Below are 14658 nucleotides of genomic sequence, written 5' to 3'. Positions count from 1 at the left end.
TCCTAAACATTAGGCAAAGCAGGCAGATGTTTCCATACAGTGTTCAACATTATAGGGAGCTCTCACAGCTGAGTTGTTTGTGTGTGTGCGCATAAATGTGTATGTGTATGTGAGTGTGCGTATGGAGGTGGGTGTATATGTGTAGCTGGACATATAGTTTATTTGTGTCGGTATGTGTGAATGGAGTTGGATGGATCAATGGATGCATTTGGTTGGGTAAGTGATGGTGTTTGTGTAGATGGCTGTATGTGTGTAAGTTTATCCGTAAGTGTGAATGAGAGTGTGCTTGAGGCTGGGCATGGGTTTATAACAATATGTTCACAGGCAGAACAACAACGTTACATAGCGCCTTTCACATTGGGAGACGTCCCAAGGAACTGGACAAATAGAATTACGGACCTGAGCGGGGAGTTGGGGTGGGGGAGGGTGGAGAGCAGGTGGGGGGAAGCAGGGAGATCGAAAGCATGGTCGAAGAGGAGGGTCAAGGAACGGATTATTTCCTGGTAAATGTTGCTGAGCTCTGACCCTCACTGGGAATACTAAATCCACATCCAAGGACGTCACCCATACCAAATCAAGGTCAACTTAAAGTTCACCAAAAGCTATTTGAACTCTACATGAATTACACGTGTCTGGTTATGCAAACATCAATTGCACATCATGTTAAGATATGCAGGCAAATCTCAGCTGCTCTGTCGGGGAGCTGTAGATTTAATTAGAGGGCCTTGTTTTTTAAGTTGTCGTCTTTCAGGCTGATCAATAGCAGTACCAATGAACATAAGCAATTAAGGCATGATGGATAACATATAGTCCACATCAATAAACGTTTTAGTCTTTTGAAACCTTCAATGTCATGACTCAGTAATAGTTAAAGAGCTCTGACCTTACCAATTAACTGTGGCCCCTCCATTATCGGTGGCCGTGCTTTCAGCCACTTGTGCCCTTCACCTTTGGAACTCTCTCCCTCAATCCCTCAACTATGCTTCTGGTCACCTCCCGCCTCCCCCTAGCTTGGGGTCGGGCTCTGACAATGTTAAGTGCCCCGAGACGCTACCCTGGGTACAGGGCGCAATATAAATGTAAGTTGTTTTTGTTACTTTTCTATGAAACTAAGAATTGGTTGCTTTTCCCACAGCAGAGCCAGATTTAAGCAAAAACCTATCATAGTATTTTGCTTATAGCTAACTTGCTTCTTGGTCTGCCTTCCACTTGATGCACAGTTTGACATGCACTGAAGCCTGTGGACAGCGTGATTGGAGCTGGAATTGCTAAGGCAGTCCTTTGATTGATAGCTTCCAAAACTAACATGGACATTAATAATTTGTCTCCAGGATACCACGTCAGGAGGACACCCCAAAGCACTTCACAGGATATACAGTAAAATGCAGTGACTGTGGAGCTGATATGTGCACAACTGGGCACCACTGGCTCCTACAGGAGCAGGAATTCTCTGGCTGCGAAGCACCTTGAGGGCCAAGTAACGCTGAACAAATGCAACACAATCCTCCAGGACATTGGGTTCTGCAGCCGGAATGAGAGTCTGTGCTTTGAACAACGGCAGAGAAGTAGCAGAATCTTGGCTTGTGCGAGGAAGCATCTTGCAATAGGATAGCAGGGGGCATGTACTGGAGGTCACCACCCACTGGTTTGTAAGGTCTGCAGAAAGCTGCTGGTAGTTAGCAACTTTTTTGGTTGTGAGCCACCTAGTGGCAGAACTCAAGTGTCTGGTACCAAATGGTATTATCATGGATTTAATACAGTACTTGAAAGTTTCAGTACATTAAAAAGTTTCATTAATGCAATCATGTATAAATGTAACATATAAAAAGTGGATTCATCTGCTCTCTTTAATACAGTTTACATTAATGTAGTGCCTTTCACATTAGGAGGGCATCTGAAAGGGCTTCACATTGCTGGCTGGGCACTCGAACTGAAGAGGATGGGAGGGGAAATATGATTACAGTGCAGTTGAAGAGGTAAAAGTTCTCTTTAACATACAGGATGACCTGTGCAATGTTTGTCAGGGCAGGTAGGTACAAAACAAACAGATCAGTTCAAGGAAAAACAAGCCAGAAATAAAGCAAATCAAACAGCTACAACTCCAAAAAGCTTTTTTTGTCAGCAAAACATTCTTGATATAAAATTATTATTCTTGTCAAGTTGGAATAGAAATAACAGGAGGTTACATAGAATCACAGAGATTGTACACTACAAAAATTGGCCATTTGAACCAACACATTTGCATAGCCCCTGCATACCACGTGTTGGTGGTATACACGTGTGGAAGTTTCAGTCTGGTTTGGATACCCTTAAGCATAGTGATGGGATTCTGCAAGAGCCTGGCTGACATGGCCATCCTCCTGACACGAAAGGCGATATACAAATGTAATTTGCTGTTGTCAAAAAAATAATCTGGTCCAACTAATCAGTGCTTGTATTTATACTCTACATGAGCCTTCACTGCTCCTAATCTCCTCTCCTCATCACTCTCCAATATCCCTCTATTCTCTTCTCCCTCATGGCATGTCTCGAGTTTCCTCTTTAATGCAATGATGATAAATTTCTATTCTATGGTCATTTCTTAACATCAACATTTCCCCATGAATTAAACGGAACAGATTATATATTGAATATCATCCAGCAGACTTTATCTTGCACTATATCGCGCACCCTTCAAGTCAAGAGGTCACACCAAAGCGTTTCACAGGATATACAGTAAAATGCAGTGACTGTCCCTAAGTTTTGTGGAGCCAATTTGTGCACAGCCATGGAATGACCAGGTAAATAGCAAGGAAAATTCCATTACTACTGACAGAGATAGTGACGGGGTAATTGATTAATACCCAGACACATGCTGAAATGTCTTGTGATGATTTACTCAACCAAGCTTGAAAGATCAGTGTTCAGCTATTTAGAATGGTGTATTTTGAAACACTTTAGATAAATACAATGTTTATGCTTACTTGGAGATGATCATGGATTAAGTAATATTCAGAATTTTTAACATTTGCTGAAATGTGCTGCAATGTTTACAGATTAGGAAGGAAAGCGGTGTGTATAATCCCTCAGAAAGGGTCAGAACAACTTCCTATGGTCACAAAGCACCTACAGCTGTGAAATGCCGATGAGACGTTCAGATGAAGATGATTCAGATGAATGGCTTTTGGCTCCTTTATTCTCATCCTTCCATTACACCAAGTTTGCTATCTGACCTACACAGCATCGAGCCATTTCTTAAACAACAAATTACATTTGAATAGCACCTTTCACATTGCAAGAATTTGGACCTGAGCTGAGGGTTGGGATCAGGAGGGGTGAAGGGCAGGGAGGATAGGGGTGGGAGGATCACCAAAGGCACAGTTGAAAGAGGAGTTTCTTGAGATGGAGTTTATTGGAAGCAAGGGAGGGGGCGAGGTATAGGGACTGTAAGTTGGATTTCCAAAGGGTGGGAGCGGAAAGGCTGAAGGCTCGACTGTCGATGGTGGGGCAGTCCGGGCGGAGGACATGGAGCAGAGGGCAATTGCCAACAAGGCCAAAGTCCTGCCTTTACCAACATTTCTGGTAACCCATTGCAGTTGTTTATTATCCTCTGTGTAACTAACTATTTAGTGGTGTCTGTCATAAGATTGCCCTTCACAACCCTGACTTACTGTCTGTGTATCAAACTATTGCTCTGGGTTTGCTTTCTCTATCTTAATTTAGCATTTTACATACTTCTCTAAGATCCTTACGAAGGCAGAAGCTCTCTGTTTTATCTAATTGTTCCTATGATTCATCTGACAGTGGGTGGGGTGTGTGGTCAGTCTCATTACTCTCGTCTGCACAGCCCTTTGGGTACCACTGATAGTCAATCGCCTGATACTGCAAATAGAGACATATGGTTGACAGATAGACAACTTGATCCCAGCCAGATTAAGGTTTCAGGAGATGGAGGTCTACATAACACACCAATTTCCAATAAATTAACTGTAACTTTCAATGGGTCTATTTTGAATAAGGAACAGACAGTTGAAATCATTTGTGCTTTCCTAACCTTTTCGTCTTTCTATAATGAATGAGAGATGGAAAACCATCAAAGTCCCTCCTAGAGGTAATTCATGGTTTGTCTTGTGGAGATAACTGCCAACTCTCTTCACTTCCACTAGTTCATGATGTATCTGAAATGCTTCTTCCATCCAAAAGTCAGGTGCTGAGGATTTTAGTTTATTTCTCTTTAGTTTGTTTCAACACAAACCTTTGGGAATCTCAGTAGGGATTTGCAGCCCAACTGAATAGAAGAGACCTCTTTGGGTGAAATATTCACATACAGTTACCGTGAATATCAAATGACAAGATATCAAAACGTGCATCTAGCCTCGAGCAACAGCACAAAGTTATACAACCCACGGACTAAGAACACAATTAACTGCAGGTAATTCACCCCTGTTTCCAAGTTTCAATTATTAATCTCCCATAGGTTTTTAAAATTAAAATCACAACCCCCCAAATCTAAAGTGGGTGAAATTACTGTAATGTTTTGGGTTTAATGAAAAATATATCATTTGCAATGCAACATAAAAAGCTAGATACATTTAACATAGTCTCAAAGACGTGAGAAGGCGCTGTATCAAATGCAAGAATTATTATTATTAATATTATCTACCCACAACGTTATCCTCATTAACACAAAATTCTGACAGCCGCATGACTTTACAGTATATCCTGTGAAGCGCTTTGAGTCTCATTTATTGTAGAAAGACAACAACAATTTTTGGAAAGGCAGGAATAACAGGAATTCAGTGCCAAAGCAGCTTTGTGACTTTGATAGCAATGTTAAAGGGTGATATGGTCGACTGGCATGAAGTGATTATGCGTAACTTATGTATAATGGCTATTTTTTGAAAACATCTCATTTCCACATCATTTAACACAATCCATCAGAACACAACCCATTTATTTGTATGTGCATCTTACTTTATATTCTCATTAATAGAGCAGCCCATTTGTAACTACACTTTAAGTGCCACTTGGCTGTAACAATTCAGCTGGATATGACTCAAGGCTTGCATTGTATTTTGGAATGATGCCCTGCCACACACCGCTGGTTCCTTCAACAGCAGGTAAGACCAGGAAAAATATTGAGAAGTTGTCACTAATTTTAACTCTTTCTGTTTCTTTATCTGCTGATTTGAAAAGAAATATTTTAGCGAGTGTTGATGACACAGACAGTTGTGAAGATGTGGAATGCTCTGTCCCAGAAAACTATAGAAGTCAAATCAATGGTTTTACTGGGTTTGGTTCGTTAAAAAACGATACACACAATTACTTGTGGTACTGGAGCTGTTAAGCGTAACGTAGAATCTTACAGCACAGTGGGAGGCCATTCGGCCCATTGGATAGAAAGACTTACGCAAATCAATCCCACTTCCCCGCTCTCTCCCCCATAGCCATGCAAACTTGTCCTTGACAAATAATTATCTACTTCTCTCTTAAAAGTTGTTATCAAATTGGCTTCCACCACCCTTTCAGGCAATCCTTTGGATTCCAGATCCAAACAACTCGCTGTGCGAAAACATTTCTCCTCACCTCCCCTCTGTTTCTTTTAACAATTATTTTAAATCGGTGTCCTCGGGTTACCGACCCACCCACCAGTGGAAATAGTTTCTCCTTGTTCACCCTATCGAATCCCCTCATAATTTTGAAAACTCATTCCTGAAAACTCGTCCCTCATTCCTGGTACCTTCCTGGTAAATTTCCTTTGCACCCTCTCCAATGCCTTGATATCCTTCCTAATTTATTATTAATGTGTGGTGCCCAGAACTGAACACAGTCTTTAGCTGAGGCCTAACCAGTGTTTTATAAAGCTTCATCATAACTTCCTGCCATTTGTATTCTATGCCCCTATTAATAAAGCATATTATCTCATATGCTTTTTAACCGCTTTATCTCCCTGTCCTGCCACCTTCAAACATTTACTTATATGAAACCCCCAGGTCTCTCTGTCCCTTCACCCCCTTTAAGATTGTACCATCAGCTTATATCGCCTCTCCTCATTCTTCCTACCAAAAATGCATCACTTTGCATTTCTCCACATTAAACTTCATCTACCATGCATCTGTCCATTTTACCAATCCATTTGCAGTCTGCTACTATCCTCCTCACTGTTTACTACTTTTTCTAATATGCTATGATGAAATAGTGATGCTTTGGGATTTGAGGATCTGTTGAGATCTAGAGTAACATTGTTGGCAGGCTGCCGGTTTCATACCACTGTAGACCCTCGTGTTAAAAAAATGCCAAAGGTTCCTGTCATGGGCTGACCTGCTGCTTAAACTAACCTCCTTGGTGGGAGATAAGTGGAGTCTCTTCTTGGAGCTGAACTGGTACCAAGATCACATGCCTGGCAACAGAATGCCAGAATCGAGCCAGCTCTCTGTGGCGGTCTCGGTAGTAGATTATAGATTGTCTCGGCAGGACCTGGAAGGGCAGACCAGTCACTGGCGGCAGGGAGTCAACCCACTCACCTCCTGTTAACCCTGCAAGCCAAAGGCCTAATGGGTGGGGTGGAAAGCTTGCCAGACAGCAACATGAATGGCAAGCTATGCTGTTTTAGCTGGTTAGACTCCAGCAGAACCCCAACTCACACTCTGGAGCCCTCAAGCCTTGGCTCGTGACAACCTGCGCCTAATACTTTCCAGAATTAGGTAAGCAGGATGCCTTCCTCCAGGGAGAGGGTCCAACAATCTATCTCTGGGATTGCATGGTGTGAGGACAGAACAGGGTTAATGAGATAAATGGCCTTTCACGTTCTATACTTTCTCATGTTCCTCAGGTGCAAACACAAGTTCTGCACTCTCCATATGCTCTACCAGATGTTTCACATGAGCAAAAACCAAATAAGCTACTACTCTGCAAACACATTGCTCAAATAATATTTGAAAGCATTTCAACCAACACCAAGCCTGGATCGGAAAAGTATTTGCACACACCATTTATTCTGAGAAAAGTTACAGAGCGCGACTGCTCCAGATTCCAAAACAAGATAATTAAAAATAAAATATATAGATATATATTTACGATGACCAATGCAACCCAAACTTTGCCAAGAAAACTATCAATACGAAAATTGGCAAGAAACAATCCATTTGTTGAACTTGTTGTCAACCTGGATCACAAGTATCTGCTAATTTTGAAAAATTGCTTGATTAAAGTATTAAGGCGTGGGTCGATTCTTTTTGTTGATGGATTGTCAAATATCGACTCATTTTGAAATTTTCCAATGGTGTGCACTCGAAAGCCCAAAATAACTATTGATTAATGGGCTGCATGCTCTAATGAAATCTATTGATTATTTTGGTGAGCGGTTTGTCAATATTAGCGGTTGGAGATGCTATCTGCCTAAGGGCGTTATATAAATGCAAGTTATTGTTGAATCTTCAGAAAACTGGTTTCAACATTAAATCTGGTTTTAAGAATTTGCTGAATTCTACATGCTCTGAAATATTAAGAAAAATAGTATAAATCCAGCCCAATATCTTCACCACCACCCCAACTCTGAGTTTCATGTCACTGCGTCACACAACAAGCATCCTTGTTGCTTTTCTTTTGAAAACAGTCTCCGATATGTGAATGACCTATTGATAGTAGATTAGCAAAAGCTCTACACAGTAATTCCAATCATACCCTTCATTTGGAGTTAATCAAGGTTTAAAACAACATGATTCAATTTACAATCCAATGTCATTGTGATGCATCCATCCCAGGAATAAATCAGCTTTATTGACAACTCCACAACTGCAAGATACTTTGAGTGAATGATAACAATAATCAATGTCGCATCGTTGTCCTTCACCAATGAACATCCATTCATTCTATTGCACAAGTGCAGTAGCTTACATTTCCTCACATTGCAATCCATGTGCCATTCTCCATTCAATCTATTTCATTTGTACAAATCTCTTTGAACACAGTCAATCCCTCCCATAGCAACCCCAGCAAGTATGTCTGAACCAGAAGCACCTTGGGGAATATTCCCACCAATGTCTGGAAGTGGACTAATTAGGCAAAGAATCTGTATATCTTTTAACGAGTTTGACTTCTATTGTGCAAGAGCCTCAGTTATAATAATAATAATAATCCTTGCACTTGATATAGCGCTTTTCACGTCGGGAGGACATCCCAAAGCGCTTCACAGAACACACTGTAAAGTGAATTGACTGTATATTTGTGGGTGAATGCGGCAGCCAATTGCGCACAGCAATGTCCCACAAACAGTCGTAGATTGAAAATGACCAATTTATTATTGCCGTTTTAGTAACAGTGCATGAATCGATACAGTACAATACTGCCTTAGCAATCAAACCCAGTAAACTGCAGTAGTCTGACCAATAGGTCTTATTTTAAAGGGGTAGCTGAAGGTATCAAAATATATTTGGTAAACCTTTGTCCATTTCCAACAGAGGCTTTAAGTTTGCAACATCATCAAATTCAATTGGAAAATTGAATCTTTTATGAAATGTCGCAAATTTTACCCCAGAATAATGTGCGCTGTGTTAAAATGCCTCCAGAGAGAGAGTGCGCATTCGGTTCCAACAATCTTTATCTGGAATTTCTATGTCTAGGTGGGATGAATGGAATTCTCAGGTTTGCATACTCTTATGATAATAATAATAATCCTTGCATTTGATATAGTGCCTTATCAAGTCTTCGGGACTTCTCAAAGCACTTCACAGAATATATTTTAAAGTGAATTAACTGTATATTCTGTGGGCGAAACTCGGCAGCCAATTGTGCACAGCGGTATCCCATGAACAGCTGTGGTTTGAGTGACAAAAGTATTATTAATAACCCCAGAAAAGTGATCCGCCAATCATCGTTAAAAGTGTTTTTCTACTTACTGCTAGGTAAACAGAGGCGTGTGGAGTAAGGAAACTTGCCTAAGGTTTTGCCCTGCTGGGAATTGAAACCAGGTCCTCTTGATTGCGAGGCGAGTGCTCTAATCATTATGCTACCCTTTTAAGCATCTCGAGACATTCTTCCGATGGGAAAAGCGCAACATCAATAAATGGGAGTTTTGTTTTAAACAAACTGCATGTTATCCGCATCACGTTATCACAGTCCTCAGCTTTAGTTAACATCGAAAGGTTTCCACTGGTACCAGCACACTTACCTTGGGAGATCAGGGTTTCAGTGGTTTCTTTCTTCCTCAAAAGCAGAGGGCTTTTTGTCGATGATGATGGGTTTCCGTATGTGTCAGACACCCTGGTGACCAAAAGAACTGTCAGAATACATCTTCTTACTTCCTGCAACCAATAATAATAATAATTCTTGTATTTGATACAGCGCTTTTCACATCGGGAGGACGTCCCAAAGCGCTTCACAGAACACTGTAAAGTGAATTGACTGTATATTTGTGGGCGAACGCAGCAGCCAATTGCGCACAGCAATGTCCCACAAACAGTCGTAGATTGAAAATGAACAATTTATTATTGTTTTTTGGAGGGATTATTAGGCTCTGTGTGGAGTAAGGAAACTTGCCCAAGGTTTCGCCCTCTGCCTGGAACTGAACTCAGGTCTCTCGCTTGCAAAGCGAGTGCTCTAACCACTGAGCTACAGGACTCCAAATATTTTGGTGGTAGAAATCTCTCCTCAGGAAAATGTATTGATGCCAAACATTTTCTTTGTAACAAAACAAAGTGTATTCAGAAAACAATTGCACTCATTGTTGTTACCACTACAAACAGACTCACACACATACACGACCACACTGAATCCAATTAAAATCCTTTTAACTCTGTAATTCAAAGGTATACCTTTCTCAATGACTTCAAATGCAAGAACATTTCTGTGTGTAATGTTTCAAAGCACATCTTCTTTCACTTATAAAATACTTGAGATATTAATTTGTCCCTCGCTGCACAATAATACTGTTGGAGAACAGATTTTCCTGCCGCCACTAAATGTTCAGCTTTGCTACGTAAGGTTAGAGTATTAATTAGAATATTAATTAACACATGCGGTAAAAATGTATGTGATGCTGTTTTATCAGGCTAATATTGTGAGTATGAAATGATCATATTTTTTCAAGAGCCATAGTTTCACGTCCATTAAGTTACCCTTCTCATGATGTAATACAATTTTGCGAACAATTAAAAATGTATTTCAACAGAGCCGGGCAAGGATCATACGCTTTCTTGAGTTGAGGCAGAACAAAATTCACATGTTAGATTTCAGGTTATATCGCGTGTACTGACATTGCTCTGCATTACTAGGTGCAATGGGGTGGGTCTTATATATAAATAATAATTATTATTATAATTCTTGCATTTGATATAGTGCCTCATGACAGCGTTGAGACGTCCCAAATCGCTTTGCAGAATCAATTGTAAAGTGAATTGGCTTTGCATTCTGATGAAGGGTCATGGACCCAAAACGTTGACTCACTTTTCTTTCTCCATAGATGCTGCCCGACCTGCTGAATGTTCCCAGTGGCTTCTGTTTTAGTTTCAGATTTCCAGCATCTGCAGTATTTTGCATTTTGTTTTGGCTGTGCATTTTGTAGGTGAAACACGGCTGCGAATTATGCATTACAGTGTCCTACAAACAACCATGGATTGATTAACCAATTTATTTTTTGAGGGATTATTACCCCCAGAGCGCGATCCACCAATTGACTAACAACACAGGTTTCTATATATTTCTAGGTAAACAAAGGCACGTGGAGTAATTTGCCTAAGGTTTTGCACCGCCCGGAATCAAACCCGGATCCTCTTGTTTGCGTGGTACTGAACAGTATAATCCTTCTGCTTGCTGCAGTATTACAATTCTTATGTGGTGTTAATGGTTCAGTTTACAAACGCTACAAATCCTTTTAAGAAGCTATTCAGATCAACTTGCGAATAGTAATTTTTCTCACTGTGCTAGGGATTGTGAGAATAGCAACATACATTAATTATAAGAGGCTGGCACAGATATCATGATCACTAAAGGATGACTTTGCTGCAGATACCAACCAATTGTGACCTGCACATAGTCTACACATCCTGCTGTCAGATTCACCTCCTCCACCATCTATCTGCATCGTACAGCAGCTCTAAGTCGGTCCATCTTTAATGCAAATTAGCTGCTGCTTGGCTTTATACATTTCAAAACAGATGTGAAGAATCTGATAAACTTGTACAACAAGATGTTAAATTTATATTGTGCCTTTTGCATTAAAATGCTTAAAAAAATTGAAAGATGTTGACCAAAGGCCTAGTCAAAGAGTAATGTTTTTAAATTGTTTTTTTTAAAAAAGACAGCGAGAGAGATGGCAAGATAGTGATTTTGGAAGGGAGCTCCAGAGGAGAGGAGGAATGGGGACTGAAGGTTGAGCCGGACAATGGAGGTAAGTGTGAACAAAACACCAAATACTGCAGATGCTGGAAATCTGAAACAAAAACAGAGAGAGCTGGGAAAACTCAGCAGGTCAGGCAGCATCTATGAAGAACTCAACATGGGAAAAATCAGAGCCTAAGGTATTGACCACGGGAATGTGAGAAATTTGGATACTTCTGTGAATATAAAAGGCTAGAGTTTTGTGCAAATTCGCTGCTGCGTTTCGTCCACAAAATATACAGACAATTCACTTTACAGTATATTCTGGGAAGCGCTTTGAAACGGCTCGAAGACGTGAAAAAGCGCTATATCAAATGCAAGGATATTTATTTAAAAAAAGCAAAATACTGCAGATGCTGGAAATCTGAAACAAAAACAGAAGTCGCTGGGTCTGCTGAGTGTTCCCAGCGACTTCTGTTTTTGCAAGGATATTTATCATTATTATTCAACAGAGGCCACAAGATTAAGATACTATTCATAACAAGAGAGGCAGGATCCGTACAATCCCCCAGGACCAGTAAGTTTACTTTGCGTCTCAACAGAAAGATGTCATTTTTACTTTGTGTGAGAGCAGCATTGCCGATAACAGCCAGTGACTTTAATGAAATTCATTTTTTTGCAACAACTCTCTCATTGTTATTAAAATTAACCACAGAAATAACTAAGTGGGCCACAAAGTGCAATGAGAATATGCTAAAGAGCATTTAATCTCCACAGCCCAAATGATAAGAAAAACAAACATTTCAATCACCTCGACTTCAAATATAATACATGGCTTAGGGCAGGGGTGGGCAATTATTTTGGCTGGCGGCCACTTCACGGGTTTTGGTAAGCTTCACGGGCCACACACTTAATATAGATGCAGATGCTTAATAATAGGTCAAATCAAGTATTACACTTGCATAAAATAAAGTCTATATAATTGACATTCATTAAAATTACGTTAAATAAAAACAACTCATTGAGCAGACACTTATTCGATATTTATTCATTTATTCACATATTGATGAGAATGTGAGAAGCTCACTCAATGGGAAGAATGAAAGCGTTGACGTGCATTAACCAGACAACTGAAGTCAGGCATCGTCTCTGTTGTTGCAATGCAGAGTACTGCTGCAAGGTGGTCATCAGTCATCACAGATTTATGTTTTGATTTATTGAATTTCATCACAGAAAATGTCTCCTCGCATATGTATATTGATCCAAACAGTACAAGCATCTTCCGGGCATGATTATTTTTTGGAAAGCTGTATTCATTAAGAGAGGAGTAAAAACTAGAAAGCGGTACTGATTTGAATTGCTCCTCAAGCAATAGATCACAATGCAGGTCAATAAGCTCGAGTTAAGAGGTCAAATGGGGCTTTGTCAACATCAAATGAGAAAGGTGAAGAAACCAAAGACAGGTCATTTTCGATCAAATTGAAATGCTGGAATCAGCAAGAAAATTCAGCATGTAAGTCAAGTAGTGACGAAATATACTTTTTAAGGCTTTGAGCGCAAACAGTAATCTGTTGCAAAGTTGGAAAGATAAAATAAATAATTTTGTCATAAATTGTGCACAAAGGCCCCCTTCCGTTGCAGTTTTGAATTCAGTTCATTCATGTGGCCCATGATATCAATGGCAAAAGTGAAATCAGAGAGCCAATTTGCATCATTCAGCTGTGGGAAATCTGAATCTTTTTGTTTCACGTCCAAAAATAAATTAATCTCTGTTCTCAGTTCCCACACTCTTTTCATGACCTTTCCTAAACTAAGCCATCTTACATTCGTGTGATACAGACCATCCGTGTGCTCGGATTCCAATTCCTCAAGCAGAGTTACAAATTGCCTGTGGTTTAATCCTCTTGCTCGAATGTAGTTGACCTCTTTCGTAACTGTGTCCACGACATTGCTTAGTTCTGGAACACTCTTACAGAGGATCTCTTGGTGGATAATGCAGTGTAGAAAAACAATATTCTGTTCTGGATTTGTTTCTTTGACTTGATCTTGAATTCTTTTCAGTAACTCAACATTTTTGCCCGTCAGATTTGGGCTTCCATCGAGGTCACATTTACCAATTTTTTCCACCCCACTCTTAATTTTAAGATACACTGATTTACTGCCTCCAAAATGGTTCTCCAGTTGTTGTATCTTTCGTTGACTGCATTGATGCCAATTCTTCTGTGAGCTCAAAATGTTTGGTGATATCTCCAATAAAAATTATCAACTGGGCTGTGTCTTTGACATCACAACTCTCATTGACTGCCAGTGAAAAACATGCAAAATTGCTTACTTTATTTGGTAACTGCACTCTGTTTTTATTTGCTTTCTTTATTTTATTTCTTAATTTATTTGTTTTATTTTCCACCCACACCGGTTAAAAAAATTAAAAGTCTATTCTTTGTTGAATATTCGGCCTTCAGCGTCCACTTTCCGCTTCTTTGAAAAACTCATTTTGAATTAACGTCCTCTTCAGTGAAAAGTATTGCCGTAGTTGCCGCAGGCGTGTTTGAATATTTGCCGATCTGTACATTTGTACAACTAAGCCGTGTGATTGGCTGATGTTCCCGGTCTGATTCAAATGCGAAATTTGTGCGACTTTCTGGACTGAACGAACTATAATTTTTTCTATTGCTAGACACAATGACGGGCCAGATAGAATCATTTGGCGGGTGGGATATGTTCCGCGGGCCGTCTTTTGCCCACCCCTGGCTTAAGGCAATATCCTTCTGTGGAAAATCTTTTTGTACAGTGTGAATTCCACAAGACTCCAGAGTATGGGGACTGTATATCTCAACATCGCTGTGCAAGGAACAGAAAACCAATGAACAACAAGGAGCAATTTCCTCCACTATAAATACACTGTAAATATTGCTTAGACCGTTGCAAGTGTATTGATTATTAATATTTTTAGTCCTCTCTTACAACACAAACCATTGCATTGCCAGCACCTATTTGGAGTGTGTGGCCTGTAAGCTCAATGTTCCAACCTGCAGCTTGAACTCACAACCTTCCAACTCAGAGGCGACAGTGCTATCAATTGAGCCAGGCTGACACACTACTTTGTAGAAGCAACTGTGCTGTCATCATCTTATGTAAAGAAACACTGTGGAATCCGGCCTTGAAATTCAGACCAAATTTTCTAAAACTTCGCATCATGTTGCCTTTTAACAGTCTCAAGGTTAAGACAACGAGAATTCGGCCTTATAGTGTGGAGACAAGCACTTCAGATTTACCATCAGGGAAAGAACTGCAATTAACTACATCCAAACATTAACTGAATTGCTTAATGTAACTTTCTGGCTCCAGCTGTGAAACGTGATC

The sequence above is a fragment of the Callorhinchus milii genome, unplaced genomic scaffold (assembly GCF_018977255.1).
Source record: "Callorhinchus milii isolate IMCB2004 unplaced genomic scaffold, IMCB_Cmil_1.0 Scaffold18, whole genome shotgun sequence".
Classification (NCBI taxonomy): domain Eukaryota; kingdom Metazoa; phylum Chordata; class Chondrichthyes; order Chimaeriformes; family Callorhinchidae; genus Callorhinchus; species Callorhinchus milii.
The sequence above is the reverse complement of the archived record's forward strand: the minus strand, read 5'-3'. Positions refer to the sequence as shown.